The 12,708-nt window shown below is 43.9% G+C and overlaps 1 protein-coding gene and 1 long non-coding RNA gene across 2 annotated transcripts in view; one reads left to right on the top strand and one right to left on the bottom strand.

The window, feature by feature from the left end:
* SH3RF1 (SH3 domain containing ring finger 1) overlaps window positions 1–12,708 on the top strand; it is a 163,951-nt gene that overhangs the window by 14,366 nt on the left and 136,877 nt on the right. The gene's annotated exons all lie outside the window — the stretch shown is intronic.
* On the bottom strand, window positions 6,241–11,958 carry LOC112546239 (uncharacterized). The gene is made up of 2 exons (XR_003089881.2): window positions 11,346–11,958; window positions 6,241–6,339 (listed from the first exon to the last, which is right to left on the bottom strand). It is a non-coding gene; the product is annotated as an uncharacterized LOC112546239 (long non-coding RNA).

The following is a 12,708-nucleotide window of genomic DNA, read 5'->3' as shown; positions in this document are numbered from 1 at the left end:
TAATTAGCACAGTTCCTTTCTAACATTTTGTCTTTTGTGAACATTCAATTCATGTTTCTGAAGCCATTAACAGCTTCTTAAAAAGAAAGGAGGGGAAGGGATTCTGCTTTCAACAAGAATTATGTGTTATACTAATTTTAAAAATGGCTAATCATTAACTCTGCATTGTTTTACAGTATTGCCCACCTGGCTATGCTTGCTAGACAATGGAAACTAAAGCTAGAAAAATTCAGACTGGAAATAAGGCATACATTTTTAAAATAGTGAAATATTTAACCACTGGAACAATTTTTACCACAGGTTGTGATGGAATCTCCAACACTGATCGCTTTTTAATCAAGACTGGATTTTTTCCCCAAGGTTTATGTTCTAGGAATTATTTTGGGCCTGTTTTATACAAGAGGTCAGACTGAATGATGATAATGGGCTCTTGTGGACTTAGTATCTATAAAATCAATAGATGAAAAGATTATTTTGACATTAGAACTTGTCAGTAAAATATGTGCTTTGGATTTAAACTGAACAAGATTTTTTTCCCTGCCTTCTCATTTAGAAGAAACTTGGTAATTAGTGGTTTCCAAATGCCTGCACATTAGTACAACATGTACATTTAGATGCCCACGAGGTGTTAGTAACCACATACTTTGGATTACAAAATGTTTCCAAGTCAGTGATGTGATTCCTAGCATCACACACTTTTTATTGGCTTTGTTTTTTGCCAATTAAATCCTTTATCAAGCTTAGTGATGTCCTGCTTGACATGCAGCCATTGATGAGTGTTCTGAATGAGGTTGTACCATTAGGATAATGTTTGTTTGTTATATGTCAATTGGCAATTAGTGTTAGTTGTCTAGTAATCTAGTGATCCAGAGACCTAGCACTGACAGCGCAGCCAATTCTGGCCAGTGACAGGACAATGGGCTGCAGAGAGAAGACCCCGGTGACCTGACACACAGATTGAAGCCAGGGGAAACAAAGGATGGACAAGAGGAGAGGCAGAGAAGAGGGGGCCCAACAACCCTGTTTATCTGGATGGAAGACAAAGAACAGGGGAGGGAGCTGCTGGGGAGGAATATCAGAGGCCCAGCTGAAAGGAAAGGGCTTCTGAACTGGTCGGAAGGAGCAGGCATAGCCCATGCAGATGCAAGGGAGACTCGGACGTGTTGTGCTGAGGGAGGGCAAGCCAACGGGCCCTGAAAGTTCCTTTATATGCTCAATAAAGCCTCCTGTTGTAAGAGGAATAAGGGTTATTTTGAGAGAAGGGTTTTCTCTTGAAATAACCACGTCTTTACAGTGTCTCATTTCGAAATAGCACCATAATGTGATTATGCAAATGAAGCATGGAATATTTAAATCCTGGCTTCATTTGCCATTTCTAATTTCTTCATTTGCATCCCTCTCTAGAAAGAGGGTGAAAGTGTAGACATACCCTATGGGAGTTGATTCTAACTTTCAGTTGTTGGCAAATGTATTCTGAGTTAGAGGCAGTTAAACACTGGGGAGAAAATCTGTAAAATTACATATCTCATCACTGTTGTGTTTTACAAATGGTGATAATTCACATTGATTGCTACTTGGAATATGAAAAAAAATCTTTCTACAGACACTCATTTTAATGAAGTGTGTTGTCTTAGGTATTCTGACCAAGTCTGGCACTTTTCAGACAGAATTTAGAAGGCTGATCATGTGGTTAGAATAGAATACTGGGATGCAGGAGATCTCATTTCTACAAACTTCCTGTGTAATTGCTGCCAAGTTTCTTACTGCCTGATGCATATTTTTTAAAATCCCACTGATGCCAATGAAAGCTTGAGGTGTTCAGCACCTTTGAATATTAGGCTACTAAACTGGTTGCCTCTCCTCCCCATTTATAAAATGAGGAAAATGCTCAGTGTTTTGTTGGAAAGTTCTGCATACTGTCACTGTAAAGTACTCTCAGCTTTGAACAGAAAACATTGCAGAAGTACAAACTATTCCTTTTTATAATAAGAATGTGGGATTTCAAGTATACTAGGAAAATGTTTGATTCTCAGCTTTTGTTGGAGAACAGATTTTCTAATGAACACGTGTTCTGTGACTCCAAACTTTACTACTACTAATTGATCATAGAATTAGCCATCCAGGGGGAAAAAGGAACATTAAATGAAACAGCAGGGAGGCCAGCTCTCCAATCCCTTATTGTGTCACTTTCACGTTTCTCTTGCTCTCCCCTTTCTAATGCAAGCTAGGGAAACATTGATTGGCTCAGTAGTATCAGCTGAAGAAAAACATTAAAAGCAGAAAGCAGGGAGACCAGAGTTACAATCCCTCTCTTTCCCTTCCGCAGGAACATATCGGTGACCTCTTAAGATATGCATTTCATGGGACATGTTGTGCTTTTAAATATTACTAAATTGCAGTGAGCATTTGCCAAATGAATACAGAAAACTACATTAAAATAGTATTGTTTCTTTAATGTTTAACAGTCATGGGAAGGCTGAGTTAAGATGCCCACAGCACCTGTAACATGGTAAACCCCTTGGCTACGTCTACACTGGCCCCTTTTTCGAAAGGGGCATGCTAATTTTAAACTTCAGAATAGGGAAATCCGCGGGGGATTTAAATATCCCCGGCGGGATTTAAATAAAGATGTCCGCCGCTTTTTTCCAGCTTGGGGAAAAGCCGGAAAAAAGTGTCTAGACTGGCCCGATCCTCCGGAATAAAGCCCTATTCCGGAGGATCTCTTATTCCTACTTCGAAGTAGGAATAAGAGATCCTCCGGAATAGGGCTTTATTCCGGAGGATCGGGCCAATCTAGACGCTTTTTTCCGGCTTTTCCTACTTTGAAGTAGGAATAAGAGATCCTCCGGAATAGGGCTTTATTCCGGAGGATCGGGCCAGTCTAGACGCTTTTTTCCGGCTTTTCCCCAAGCCGGAAAAAAGCGGCGGACATGTTTATTTAAATCCGCGGGGGATATTTAAATCCCCCGCGGATTTCCCTATTCCGAAGTTTAAAATTAGCATGCCCCTTTCGAAAAAGGGGCCAGTGTAGACGTAGCCCTTCTGTTCATTGCAGCAGCACAGATAGATCTGTATCAAAGGATTTCTAATGCATGTCTTCAGAACACTTCATAGCCCAAAGAAAACATGTTTGAAATGAAAAATTGAAGTACCAAAAGGAAATTATGAACTGTCCCTTTATTACCGTTGCAGAAGACCTGTTTTGGCTACATTGATTTTGTTCAATGTTATGTAACTCTATTTATGGTCACAACAAGGGACTGCCTGTTCAAAGCTCTTGTGAAAATAAGGAATTAAGTTATGAAAAAGAAATTAGTCTGGAAGTTTGCTATCCTTTTGTTATCTTATTGCTGGGATGGCTCACTACTGAGTGAGCTTTTAGATTAATGCAGTGTTCTAGTTTTATTTGCTAGTACCTGCCACAGTTTCTAGTTGTATTTTGCTACTGGTTTGGAGCAGCATCCAGTATTGTGGGATTTCTTATTACTTTTTTTTACATTTTGTTTAATTTACATACTATTTGCATGCTCTGAAGACCCTTATCTAATTTAATTATAACAGTAACTATCTTAATAGATTCCCCTGGCTGATCCAACAAGTATATTAAATATGTCTAATAAAATAGATCCCTCTCCACAGGAGGCATAATGATGTGAGCTTACCTGTGGTTTTTCCCTGATTGAAGAATTCCTTGGAAATCTTGGCACTGAATTTCCTAGCTTCTTTGTGCTTATGTCGGTCATTATTTCCTTAATAAATTTGATTTTTTTAAAATTACTAAAAATGAGAAGCAATTAAATTGTGGCAATTAGCAGAACAAAAAAGGAATTAATGGCAGTTGGGGACAAATATTTATATATACTTTTTTTTTTTTAAAAAGGAGAGTTAGCCCAATGTACCAGTCATCACCCTGTCTACTTGTATTGTGTAACCTTTTCCCATATCCTCTCTGCCTTCATGGGTTTTTTAAAGGTTTTGAGAACATAGACTGTGTTTCCCTATAAATCCAAATAGTTTACTTTTGAGTTACGCAATGTACTATTCTGAGCAAGGGGAGGGCTTACTCACAGGAGTAATTGCAGTTCTTGAAGATATTTATTGTTCCTATCGGTGATCTGCCTGCGGTATGCATGCATCTTTGATCAGAGGTTTTTCATAGCAGAGCTCCTTAGGAAAATGCATGTACCCTAAGTATCCTTGGGCTCTATAATGAGCGTATATAGGGTGACAATGGATACTGTTCCTTATCGATGCTACAGTGTGATGTATATGAGATTCCAAAGGAGCATGACTGCCATAGGGCATCTCAAACTCCAGTTACTGAACAACGTAAATAACCTCTTCTTTTCTGAGTCGTTTTCCTATGGGTGCTCCACTTGTGATGACTTGTGAGCAGTATACTCTGAAGGAGACGGATTTAGAATAGTTTGCAGAGGTGAAGGTAGTGCCAAGCTTGTAGAGGCATGCACTAAGGCAGGGTTGGGCAATTAAAAAAACCAGCAGCCCACCAGGGTTAGTCCCAGGCAGGCCGTCACAACTGTATTTACCTTTGTCTCCACAGGTATCGGGCATCACAGTTCTCGTTGGCCACAGATCACCATTCACAGTCAATGGGACAGGCGAGAAGCAGTTCAGACAGGGCATTCACAGCCAGTGAGAGCTGTGATGATCTCATGCATGCAGAGGCGCAGGTAAATATAGAGGTGGGGTCTGCCAGGAACTAACCCTGTGGACCAGATTTGGCCCCATGGGCCAGAATTTGCTCACCCTTGCACAAAAGCTCAGTGCCTCAAGAATGTGTGATTGGAAGCACTTGTGACAACTTTGAAGATTTTAAAGGCAACAGATACAGACTGAGCTCTGGGCTATGATGCTAGAGGGAATGACCGTTTAGCAGCTGCATAGCAGCTAAGATATGAATGGCTGCATCCTGCCTAGTCTGAAGTTTAGGGTGGAAAACGATCAAACACATTGTCTGATTGATAAGGAAGTCAAAGACAACTCCAAGTAAGAATCACAGATGTGATTCAGGGGATGCCTTATCCTTGAAGACTACCATGGGAAGAGTGGCCATCTGTTAAAGTCTCTAATTCACTAACTCTTTAAGTAAGCAGAAGTAATTGCTACTAAAAAGTAGTTTTTAATAAAGGTTTTTGAAGGGTACATGTATCTAGTGCTCAAAGAGAGATTTCATCAGAAAATTATGAACTAAGTTCAAGTCCCAAGTTCTGGTGGATCCTCTGACATTCAGAAAGCGGTTCAATGACCATTTGATGTATCTGGAAGCTATAGGGTGAGCATATACCAAGACGTTTTTTATAGGAGAATGAAATGTTGTGAAGGCTACTGATGGGACTTCGTCAAAGAGAGACCTTCTTGCTTCAGAGTGAAAAGATATTTCAGAACAGTAGTTTTCAACCAGGGGCATATATACCTCTAGGAATATGCAGAAGTCTTCCAGGAGGTACATCAACTCACCTAGATATTTGCCTAGTTTTACAACAGACTACAAAAAAGCACTACTAAAGTTGGTACAAACTAAAATATCACACTGGCAATGACTTGCTTATACTGCTCTGTAATCATTGAAATGTAAGAACAATATTTATATTCGAAATTTCAGTGGTTACATGTTTACCTAAAAATTTAAAAAAAAAAGCTTTTTAACATCCCTACTTGGAGGCAGTGTAAAAGTAGGCATGTGATGAAGGTAGAAGATGTCACATGCATGAACAGCTGCAAGCAGTATTTGGCAGTAATTGTGGGCTCATTTGGATCTGTGATTAACTACGTTAGAATGAAATCTTTCCTTTCCTAGCTAGGCTCTGGATATTGTGGCATAGAATGGTCCCGATAAACCCTACCCATTGCAGAGATAAGAGGGAGGACTTTGCAGTATTGAGCTCAAGGCTGAGCATTCCAAAGAGAGACATAACCTTCTTTACTGCTGTTTGAATTTGGATGTAGGAATGCCAGTTGTTGAGATATGAGAAAATGATTATTCCCCAGTGGTAAAGTTGTATGGCAACCAGTGTTCCTTCTAAGCTGTGCAATAGCGCAGCTTCACAGGTGATCAGTCAGAGGCACAGGGCTCCATGCATCCTTGACTGACTGGGCAGGGCTGATTAATCACCTGTGAAGCTGTGCTGCCTAGCAGCTTAGAGTGAACATTGTTGGCAACTACAAGGACAACTTTTTAAAATATTTCAGGGGTGGTAAACAAGGAAGATTTAATACTCACAGTAGTCCTGACCTATGACAAAGCATAGGGATCTCGACAGGGATGTAGAATGACCTGTAAGTATGGTTCTTGAAGGTCACAGGTCTCAAATCCGTTTCCTAGATTCAGGAATAGAGTAGTAGCTGTGAATGTTAACATCTTGTATGTTTGCATTATGATAAAGGTAGCACTCTGAGATCAAGAATTGGCCTTCACCCACTCTTCTGTTTGGCAATCAGAAGGTACTTGGAGTAGGGATGTAAGCGAGTAGTCAATCAAAAAGACTCAACTAGTCGCTCCCCCCACTGCCTTCGTATCATAGGAGCCGGTACTGGGGGGAGCTAGCTTAAAAGCCGAGTGTTCCATCTAAGCTGTGTGGCAGCAAAGCTTCACAGGTGATTTAGAGTAGGATTAGAGGGAACACTGGTATGGAGAGGCTGATCTGAAGCAACCTCTGCCTGTGGCGCCCCAAGTGGGCCATGAGCAGAGGCTGCTCCGGCAATAGCCGCTGTTCGCAGCCAGCCTGGGCTGCCCCAAATGGGCTGCTGGACCAGATGTGAGCAGGTCTGGGACCACTGTGGTTCTGCAGAGCTAAGCAACTCTTAATACATTTAAAAGGCAGAGCTGCAGTAGTCCTGGAGCAGTTGCAAGCCAGGACTGCTCAGTCCCAGCTTATGCCAGCCAAGAGACACCCACGCTGTAGCTCTGCAGAACGCCTCCCCTTATTGACTAATTGTGTAGTGTGTCAACTACACAATTAGCTAAATACCTGCTCCTTAACATCCTTAACTTGGAACAAAATATGCTTCCTCTGCACTGACACATTGACTTAAATGGACTATGTGGGTCATATGTGTTAATATAATATCAACAGATTAAATAGTGTTAAATAAGATTTGGAATACAGAGACCTCAGCCTGCTTTGTACCATGGAAAAAACTCCATTAAATATATTTTTATCCTCTTATTAAATACAAATTAAAGGAAGAAAAAAATATTTGAAATATAAAATATCACTTAAGATTTCAATTTTAACAACATCCCTTGTTCCATTTCCTTTGTTGGAGAAAGCTCTTTATAAGGAACCTTCCTGTCCCCTTGTTTGACAGTCTCTTGTACTGTATCAAAGACGATAAAAACTCCCCTTTTAGGAGAAAAAGAAATGCGTTCTGATAGGCTGGAGCTGCTGCTGTTAAAATCTGATAGTCTTTCTGTTATGCTTATAAGAAGCACGCGATCTTTTTAGGGGAAAAGGCAAGACACCATGTTGATGAAGAATACAATATCAGAGCAGCTTGCATATGCTTCCTAAAGAGAGAGAGAGAGACACACAAAGGCTACATCTACACTGGCGCGTTCTCATGTAAAAACTCTTTTGCAGAAGAGGTCTTCTGCAAAAAACTCTTCCAGAAGAGAGCGTCTACACTGGCATGTGCTTTTACGCAAGATATGTGCTTTTGCACAAGAGCATCCATACCAGTGTAGACGTTCTCTTGCATAAGAAAGCTCTGATGGCCATTTTAACCATAGGGCTTTCTTGCGCAAGAAATTCATGTTGCCTGTCTACACTGGCCTTTTCTGGAAGAGCTCTTGTGCAAGAGGGCTTATTCCTGAGTGGGAGCGTCAGAGTTCTTGTGCAAGAAGCCCTGATTTTATACATTAGAACATCAGTTTACTTGCACAAGAACACGCGGCCAGTGTAGACAGGCAGCAAGTTTTTGCACAAGAGCGTCTGCTTTTGTGCGAGATCGCGCCACTGTAGACACAGCCAGGGTGCATAGTTACCAGTCTATTGTGGCTCAAGTCTGTCTTGCCGGCCAGGCAAGGCTGACCAAGTTAGGAGTCGGGGTGTTTTGATGATAATTTGAGGCTCCTCTGAGGCTTGGCTGGCAGGATTAAACCCAAAGTCTAATGGCAAGAGTGCTCTACTTTATATACAGGCAGTCCCCGACTTACGCGGATCCGACTTATGTCGGATCCGCAGATACGAATGGGGCTGCCCCAGAGTACACGGACTGTGGGACCTCGCGGTCCTGCCGCCTGTGTACTCTGGGGCTTTCTCTGCATTTCCCTGGTCTGCAGACCAGGAAGAGGCAGAGCAAAGCCGCGGAGGGGCTCGGGCAGCCCAGGGGCGCCTGGGCTGCCCGAGACCCCCCCCCCCCGCCCCCTCCCCGCGGCTTTGCAAAGCCGAGGGGTGGGCGCGGGCAGCGGGGCGCCCCAGGCGCACCTGGGCTGCTCTGCTGCCAGCTTCCCGTGGCTTTGCAAAGCCGGGGGGGGGGGCGCGGGCAGCGGGACACCCCAGGCGCGCCTGGGCTGCTCTGCTGCCGGCTTCCCCGAGGCTTTGCAAAGCCGCGGGGGAAGCCGGCAGCGGGACAGCCCAGACGCCCCGCGGCTGTCCTGCTGCCGGCGTCCTCAGAGGCTTTGCTCCCTGTCTCCCTGGTCTGCTGGTCTCCAGCAGACCAGGGAGACTGGGAGCAAAGCCGCGGAGGACCCAGGCGGTGGGACCGTGGTGCGTCTCGGTCCGCCGCCCATGTCTTCCTGCTCTGCTGGGGTGGAGGGGTGCGCAGCTAGTACGCCCCCCCCCCCCAGCAGACTAGGCTTTTCTCCGGACACCTGTGGCAGAGCAGCTGGGGTGCTGCCGGTTGGTCCCGCAGCGCCGCTCTGGGCGCTACTGGTCCAACCCAGGAGCACCCCAGCTGCTCTGGTCCTGATTCAGCCGCTGCTGGTCAGTTTCAGCAGCGGCTGAATCAGGACGCCTGGGGCAGAGCAGATGGGGTGCTGCTGGGTTGGTCCAGTAGCGCCGCTCCTCGGCACTACTGGACCAACCCAGCAGCACCCCAGCTGCTCTGCCCCAGGAGTCCTGATTTAGCCGCTGCTGAAACTGACCAGCGCTGACTACAGGAAGCCCGAGGCAGAGTTGCTCTGCCCCAGGCTTCCTGGAATCAGCTGCTGATCAGTTTCAGCAGCAGCTGACTTGGGGACGCTTGGGGTTCTTAAGTTGATTCTGTATGTAAGTCAGAACTGGCGGTCAGTTTCAGCAGCGGCTGAATCTGGACGCCAGTTCCGATTTACATACAGATTCAACTTAAGAACAAACCTACAGTCCCTATCTTATACGTAACCCGGGGACTCTGTGTGTGTGTGTGTGTGTGTGTGTGTGTGTGTGTGTGTGTGTGTGTGTGTGTGTGTGTGTGTGTGTGTGTGTGTGTGTGTGTGTGTGTGTGTGTGTGTGTGTGTTCGTTCCCATTGGAGTGTGTGTGTGTTCGTTCCCATTGGAGTCTATGGATTTTGCAGTGGCATGATGCAATTCTTGATATGTTTAATCTTGGTATTTCCCCACAATTATCCTTTAATGTCTGTGGTCAGGCTTCATTATCTCTTGTTGGTCTTTGCACCTTCAGGAGTGTCTGCCTGTCTCCAGGGTCCTGCTCTTCTGCTAACTTCCTCAGCCTTCATCTACCCTCAGGTACCATGTATGATCTCTTATCTTCAAGTGTCTCAAGTCTTTTTGACTATCTGAACCTTCCTGATGATTTTCACACACATTCTTCACTCAACAATTTACAGAAGAGCATTCCAGACATAGGATTACTAGAAAACACAACTTAGTTTGCTACATACCCTGTCTAATCATGAGAAGCAGGGTGAAATACACAAATTACACCAAAATATAGGGCTATCCTTACCCACCATATTTAGGATATGGATAATGTAAACTGTTAAACAGTAATTCTTGGTTAATTGGTTAATCTTCATGCAATCCTCCCTCCTCTCCACCACCTGAATGGGGTGCGCAGGCCTGCTTAAAAGTGGGTTCCCCACAAGCACTGGTTCCTGCCTTCCACCTCCCACTGCTGCCTCTGATACAGAGGCAGTAATGGGGAGCTGCCTTCCCCGCCCTGTGTAAATATATAACTGCTGAAATTTTCAGTAGTTATACATTTACCTCAAACACATTTTAACATCCCTAACTTGTACACAGAATACATAGCTGTCTAAGACACTCACAAATTTTGGACACCACTGGGTCTTAATGTCCATCCACTTGCCTCTTCCTAGCCCTCTTCTTTGGCTGCTGCAGGCTAGTGAATCTAAGGGATTGTCTTCACTCCACAGAAGATCACTGCTGCTATGATCAATCTTCTGAAGTTTGATTTAGCAAGTCTAGTTAAGACTCATTAAATCCAATTCAGAGGGCATCCCCTTTGGCATCTGGTACTCCTTACTCTTGTGAGGAGTAAGGGAAGCCAACAGGAGTACTGGCTCCCATTGGCTTCCTGCTGTGGGGATGCCACCAAGCTCAGCTTAAGGTAAAATGACTCCTGCTATGTATTCTGCATAACTGGAGTTGGTTATCTTACGGCAAGCTGCCAGGTCTAGTGTTGATCTGGCCTCACTCTGTGGAGAGAAGCTAATTAACTTTAAAGGCCTGCCAGACCTATTAGCAGAACATGGAACCTGATAGAGAGCCATTCAAGTGGTAATAAAGCTATTTAATAGGTATTTGGAACCCCCAGCTATATACTATGTTTCAGAATTTACTGTGTTAATTTACAGGGCCTCAGTTTAAAATTTGCTTTAAAATACTTCCTTAGTGTGTTTCTAAAGGTTATAAAATCACACTTTTAAAAAATTATGTCCCCCCAGGCTCCAAGCATGCATAGGGGCACCAGTTTAATAGTACTGTGCTGGGCCCCATAAATCCTAAGGACAGCCCTGTCAAGATTCTTGATGTTTCGTCACTGATTTCTGTTCCAAATGTAAAATTGACCTGCCATACTCAAATCTGCTACTACTCAAAGTATCAATATTACAAACTTACAATGTTCCCTTGCAATTGTAATACATCTCACATTCACATGCACAAGTGCTCCCCAAGGAACAGAACTGTTACACAATAAGCACCCTCTTCATTTGTCAGAGTAGAAAGGACACAAAAAAAAGAAGAATGATTAACTACTTGGGACAGAAGATGGGGCTTAAATCATGCATAAATACAATTAGTCAAATGTCATCTATACTTGGTTGTCAACCTGGAATACTTGTACTGATACCAGCAGGCCTGAATGGTGAAATTTGTCCAATAGAGGGCAGTGGTATACACATTAGCCAGTTCATTACCTACATTTGTTTTTGAAAGTTCTCTTGTGTTACTCCCTGTTTGTGAATTGTTATCTTCATGTTGCAGCTCTTCTGTGTGAGGCTCTTTATAGCTTTAACTAAGATGTGAACGTGTATTAAAATTTTAGATACTTTACTTAGAACGTGACTGGAGCATACAAAAACCAAGTTTTAATTGTCCTTCATTTCTATGAATTTTCACCTCACTAGCACGTCTTTCTGAACATGAATGTCCTTACTTCAGTAACGTAGAATACTGTTAACAAAACTTCAGCTTAGCTGTGTTGCCTACAAATTATGAAATGCTAAGAAACCTCAGTATGGCAGTACTATTCAACACTGTATTTTGAAGACAATCTTTTGAGAGTTACAGATGATAAGAACTATGCTTCTAGCAGATATAGTAGAAATCCTTGTTTAATCTTTTGGTAATCCTGTTCCTTTTAAATGATGGTGGTGGGACAAGAGAAGAAATAATGGCCAGGACAGAGAGCTCCTCAATCTGTTGTGGTTTTTCTGCTATAATTTTTTTTTTAACAGTGGTGCTTAGTTAGGGTCTAGGCTCCGCTGTTGTATTTAATTCTGTTTCTGAGGTCTGATGTTATGCCAGATTCCAACTTTGTTTCTTCCTAATATTTAATTCGTTAGAAATATTTTACACTAGGTAAGCTTGTGCTCAGAACAGCATTTAGAAGTGTAGACATTTTTTACATTCACACGTGTAACTGCTTTGATACTTATGTCTTTGATGCAGAGGGATAATCTGGATAATAAAAAGCATCTTGTTTCAGACACTGATGCAGTAACTCTTTCCTGTTGTTAAAATGCTTCCTTCGCCTCTTCCTAGTTGCCCAGCTGACATTCACTCCTACCAGCAGTTCAGGCTCAGTCCCAGGGCGCCGCGTTCCCCGTGTACTAACTTTACCAGAGGTAAAAAGTCTGAAAGCAACAGCGCCCCTTTTTTGCTTCGGGTAGGTAACATGGCCCTCGTGTAGCACTAGCAGCCTCCTACCTACGGCCAGTTTCGCGAGTAGGGTTTTGTCCCGTGAGACCGCTTTGCTATTGTCATTTTCAGAGCGAAAGTCAGGTTTCGTACCACCCCCAGTCTTGTCTCTGTGTGTTTTGCGCTCCTCTCCCCTGCCCTCAGGCAGCTTCCCCTCTGCGTGAGCGGCGACAAGCTCTTCTCCTCACTCGCAGCCGCAGGGGCGGGCTACCTCCCGCTCGGTCCCTGGGGTCCAAACTGCCTCCTTTCAGTCACGCAAAGGCTCCGCGCCTTTCCCGAGCCTCTTCCGCCTTCCCCGGCCCGGGCGCGCAGCCGGACGCCCGGCTGGAGGCTGCCGGAGCTGTGCGCCGGGCGCGGCGGGAGT

This window comes from Pelodiscus sinensis, chromosome 5 (genome assembly GCF_049634645.1).
Source record: "Pelodiscus sinensis isolate JC-2024 chromosome 5, ASM4963464v1, whole genome shotgun sequence".
Taxonomy (NCBI): Eukaryota; Metazoa; Chordata; order Testudines; family Trionychidae; genus Pelodiscus; species Pelodiscus sinensis.
Note: the sequence above shows the minus strand (reverse complement) of the source record. Positions and strands in the feature narration are given on the sequence as shown.